The sequence below is a fragment of the Amblyomma americanum genome, chromosome 1, assembly GCF_052857255.1.
Source record: "Amblyomma americanum isolate KBUSLIRL-KWMA chromosome 1, ASM5285725v1, whole genome shotgun sequence".
NCBI lineage: Eukaryota > Metazoa > Arthropoda > Arachnida > Ixodida > Ixodidae > Amblyomma > Amblyomma americanum.
Window position 1 is genome coordinate 398,111,009 of NC_135497.1, and position 5,261 is coordinate 398,116,269.

The following is a 5,261-nucleotide window of genomic DNA, read 5'->3' on the forward strand; positions in this document are numbered from 1 at the left end:
AATAAACACAATGTAAAAACGGATGCCGAACAATATGGCTCCGATTTTGTCTGTGTAAATAAAATGTCATTTATCCTCAAATGGTTTTATCCGTCCTCCTGCCAAGCTGTAGCTTCGGCGCTTTAAACCCTCTTTTTTGCTTGCCGCGCACGAAAGAAAAAAAAAACGAGACTAAATTCGCCTCAGTTCCAACCATACACAACGTAAAAAAACCTTATGCATTGCAGGCTTTTATTTGGGGATACTGCTAGCCTCTTTCAAGGCTGTAGCAGGATTGGGGTATAATATGATACATTTGAACACGTCACAAAAGGGCCATCCACAAAAAGGAAGCCCGACATTTGTGTGGGACAATGCATTCAGTGGCATCTGCAAGCGTTGAAAGCTAAATACATTACACGCATGTAAGTACAAATCACATTCGTACCATTTCTGGAGGAAAATTGACAGAACTCTTTGATCTCTGTATATAAAAAGTAATTTCAGGTTCTAAACTAATATGTAAAAGAACTGCAGAATTAAAATAATCCTCTCCGCTCAACTGTAAAATGTTCCGTGTTTTGAAACCCTGCACGGCTACAGAATAAAGAAAATCACCTGCGTGTTGTGAAACGAACGCTCTCATGACGATCTGCCTCACCCCGGTCCTAAGTCTGCGTCTTAATTTAAAAAAGCAATTGCCTAATTGCACCAGTCAGCTACTTGTGCTGTGCTATAACTTTCTAGTGGGCGTCGCACACAGACTGCGAAAACTCCGTTTTCGTCCTCTGCGCCCGTCCGCATCAGAGAAAGCGAGCCTTGGGTTGCGCGCGCCACGGTGCGGCGAGAGGAGCAGTCACATCTGATTACGCTCTCTCCGTGCGAATGGGACGGCCGGAGCAACGGCGCACCTCCGGAGCTGATCGCGGAGGCCACGGTCAACCATTTTTGATTCACCGAAAGGCCGCGGCGAGACGCTGATGTCAACCTCACTGTAGCGAACCGTGTCGACCGTGTCGAAGCCTGTGCGTGCGTGCTTGTGTTTATTATCGCGTTTTCTTTAAACGTCGTGCTGCTTGCGTTTTGTCTGCGAACCTTTGTTCTCCAGTAACATGCGGAAAAGGTGTGTGCAGCGAATGTGACCAAGACTTAGCGAAAAATTTTTGTAGCATGTCTCAGCGCCGACAAAACCACTGCTACGCACCAGGGGGTAGGAGGGGTTACGTTCACGTGAAGGGTGCTCCAAAGATATCATTATTTGGAGTCCCGAAGAACGAAGAGTTGCGAAAAAAATGGGAGAAGAATCTGCACCGCGCGGACAGAACCCAGGAATACAAGAGCGCGGTTTGTGAATTGCATTTCGAGCCGCAAAATGTGCTTCGGGACTATGTGCACACCATCGAAGGAAAATAAGTAAGAATTCCACGTGGGAAGCTGATTCTTCGTGATGACTTCCAACTCGCTCGGTTAACACATATTCTCGATAAAGTGGGACTGCTGTACCCGCCGAGTACGTGTGCTCTTCGACTTTGTCAGCAAGCTTGAAAACCTTTTCACTGAATGCTTCAGTTGCCACCAACTGCAGACTGACAGCATCCAGGACGTGCTGGCTGTTGTGAAAGAAAGATTTCGACAATAGGTTGGCTGCTCAGCTCACGCACCTTTTCTTTCTGCCAGGATCATCAGCTTTTACATAACCTCTGGGCTGCACTTTTATGTGAAAGGGATAAACTCCAAGAATATGGGCAAGCGAGAAAAAGCAAAGTATCTTAAGCTGAGCCGTTGCTCATGATGTAAATGTGGAAGTGCTTGTAACTGTATTGTTGAATTAAGTGACAAATGTTTTTGAGGCCTGATAACGAATTACTTTTGTCAGGCCCCTCTTCACAGTGCATACATTAATCAGGTAAAAGAATGTTAAGAGGCCGTGAACCACGGTATAAGAGAAGCATGCGCATTCAGGTATCACTGCACAGCATTCGCCAACGCTTATTGACTATCTTAATGTCCCAGATAAGCTTCAAGGAATACTGCATGCTCTCAGAATTTCCGTTCACATCAAAGACTACCACACATTTTCTTCTACAGTTAGAGCTACAATCTGCAGGCATTTAGTTGGCCTGCATTAGGCTAAAAATAAAAGGTCAGATGAGCTCTGGCTATCTGCTTGATCGGTGTCGCCAGACTTAAAATCACTACCTTCAGCAGCATGGAAACGTCTGTGCAAAAACCTGACAAAAGTAGCATTTACTCTGATATCATATCTGTCTCTATCAGATCGCTGATGATGACGTATCGCTGCATGATTGGGTACCGCGCTACATCTCGCCCTGCCTGGGGCATAAAAACGCTAAATAATGAATTCCTTTGCAGATCATGTACCCACCGTCCGTCAGCCGTTTCCCCAATAAAAGTAGGTGCAGGAATTAAAGCAGCGCGTACGTAAGTGTGCGCGACTGAGCAGCACCGTAGGCTGGACCAGCAAGAAGCTACAGCGAAGTTGCTGGTGGCGCCACCTCTCCAATAAAAGTAGGTGCAGGAATTAAAGCAGCGCGTACGTAAGTGTGCGCGACCGAGCAGCACCGCAGGCTGGACCAGCAAGAAGCTACAGCGAAGTTGCTGGTGGCGCCACCTCTCGTACTTGACATGAACGGCTTCATGGAACCAGGGCCAGTGAGCCCACTGCCCTCTTCTAGTACACTTTACCTTTGCGCCTGACTCGTTCCTGGCGTGACGCAGCTGTTTCGACTGCGGAAGAGCAGCAGTTATCAGTGTCATGTTTTGCTTTACGCCGTTGGCAGACGAAACAAGCTACGAAGATGTGTTGTTGTTGGGCTCATAAAATGGCACATGCCCCCCAGGGGGATTGGCCAGTGGTAGGAAATTCCGGCTAGTTTCGGTTTCAACTACTTGACTGCATCTGGCTACTGGAGATAAACTGATACTTAAAAGTGAATGATTCCTGCCCACGCACGTAGCGCGCGAAGGCTGCGGCCGTCGCCGTGTGGTCTGAGCGGCCGCTGTATGCGGCTGCTGTTTTTTCGATGGTGGTGGTTCGAATCCGTCACGGGGATGAAGTTTTTTCTGCTGGATACCGGTCATGGCCACGATACCATGTAGCACCGAACACTAGAATGGTGTTATAAAAATTGTATGTAACAGTAATGTTGCATGTTCCATTGTAATGCTACATTATCATAAAAAATTAACACATAACGTGTGTTAAATGGAAAGCGCACTTTAACGCAGTCAACAAACATTGTTTTAATATAGCCTTCGAAACGTCATTATAATGTTAGTCATAACTATAGAACAACATCGCAAATATATTTCCAGCACTAATTTCCAGAACTTTTTCTACTGTTTTTGCAGTAAAGATGTTTCTCAACTAGCAGTACTTTGCAACCACATCTCTTTGATAGTCGCCATAGACTGCATGCACAGCCTCATTTCAGAAACTGAGTTTCTGAAATGGAACTTCAAACAGTCGCCTTTTTAGCGATGAGGAACGACGACAATAGAGAAGCAAGTGATCTATGCTGTTTCCGTCTCAGCACAATACGGATCGACAAAATGGCAAGATCGCAAGACTAGGCCTGTAGAGGTAAATCTTTAGTTGCCGCACAGGGTAGCATATTCATGCGAAGGAAACTTCACGTTTGCGAGATCTCTGGCGATCACGAAGTTTGCGAGATCGCCAAGCTTTAAGGCGGGTTTCTCTCTGACGAGTCGCAAACGTCGCGCGACCAATTTCAGGCAATTAGTTACGGTTTCTGAAGTAGTGCAAAGCGGGGAAGGAGTGTAGCAAGTCGATTTAAACCTGTCGCGCGACCTCCGCGACTCGCCAGTGTGAATCCGCCTTTGCTTCTCCAAGGGAATATGAGATGCCGAAAATCGTCCAAGGAAGTAAGCGCTGATGCGCCATATTCTCACATTAAAGTGCATGTTTGAAACCGAGCCGCCGTAATAAACGCAAAGGTTGGATTTAGGGGGTAGGCGATTGGATCACTCAAGGCTGCCTTCGTTAAAGCATCAGCTGATTCATTTAAACAAAGGCCGCTGTGTCCAGGAATTCAGCCAAACAAACCGAATTGTTTGGACATGCGGAGGGATCAGAAATGTGAGTGTTCGAAATGGCTGCGACTCAGTAGACGCGGATAGGGAAGTGCATAAAGATAATGAGTCAACAGTTATTATCACCGCAGAAAAACAGTTGGGTAGCAGAGCGAGAACAGAACAGTTTCCGGTATTCGCACATTTAGTGCTCCTAGCAAGGATTCAAACAGACAAAGTTGGGGAGTTTGAAAACAAGACCATCCGGCACCCAGGCACTCCGCCGGCTGACCAAAGAAAATCAACTGAGACATATGCTGCTCCGAATCGCATAAATTTAAGAATGTTTGTACCGTCAGGAGGCCAAACCTTGCGGATAGAGATCGCACCCGCGCTTCAAGATACAAAACACTGTTGCCACATATTTAGGGAGACCCACACAGAGACGCAGTGCTTCTCGCTCTAAGAGCAGAAGAGGGCGCAGTTGGTATGCAGCCTCTCCAGAAAACAGAACGCAGCCAAATTCTAAGACAGCGCGGATATCCAATTTATCAATAATCAGAATAACGTGTCTGCGCATACGCATACCGCAGCGGGGGCTAAGTACTCAGCCCGCGCAGCAGATCGACCGCTCGAGCACCTTCCGGAGCAACCTGATCTATATGTGTGTCCGTCAAGAGAGATCTAGAGATGTCATATGCTACCCCGAGATACTTTACAGAACATACTTGTGGAAACAGATGTGCCTCAACGGAAGGAGTCAGAGTACTGAGTCAAAGCGATTGGCATCACCTTGTATGCGTAATTACGGTGACTGAGTCGGGAATTTGGAAGCGAATAACCCGAAACACGGGCGTGCAACGAGAATTATACCAGATGAAATAGCCTTCAAAAATTCGACCGCCACTAGGTTGCCGTCATAAACATATATCTCTACATTGACTAAAAAGTTTACTAAAAGATCTTTATTATTTAGGCGATTGGTGACATTGATCCTCTAACTAAAGGTCCGCGTGGTGCCATTATCTGCGGGCAGTAACGTCTTTCTTGTTTGTTTTAAAATCGCTTGGTTATTAATATCTGAAGAGCCTATATACGGAACATCCTGTATATATCTCTGCTTTTGAAGTAAAGAGGAATTTTAAGTGAGAGCTGTGCTTCTGTCAGGATATTGTGGGCGGTTTGATGGTTGGTTGGCGCCGAAATCATAACTGATCAGGCCAACCTGC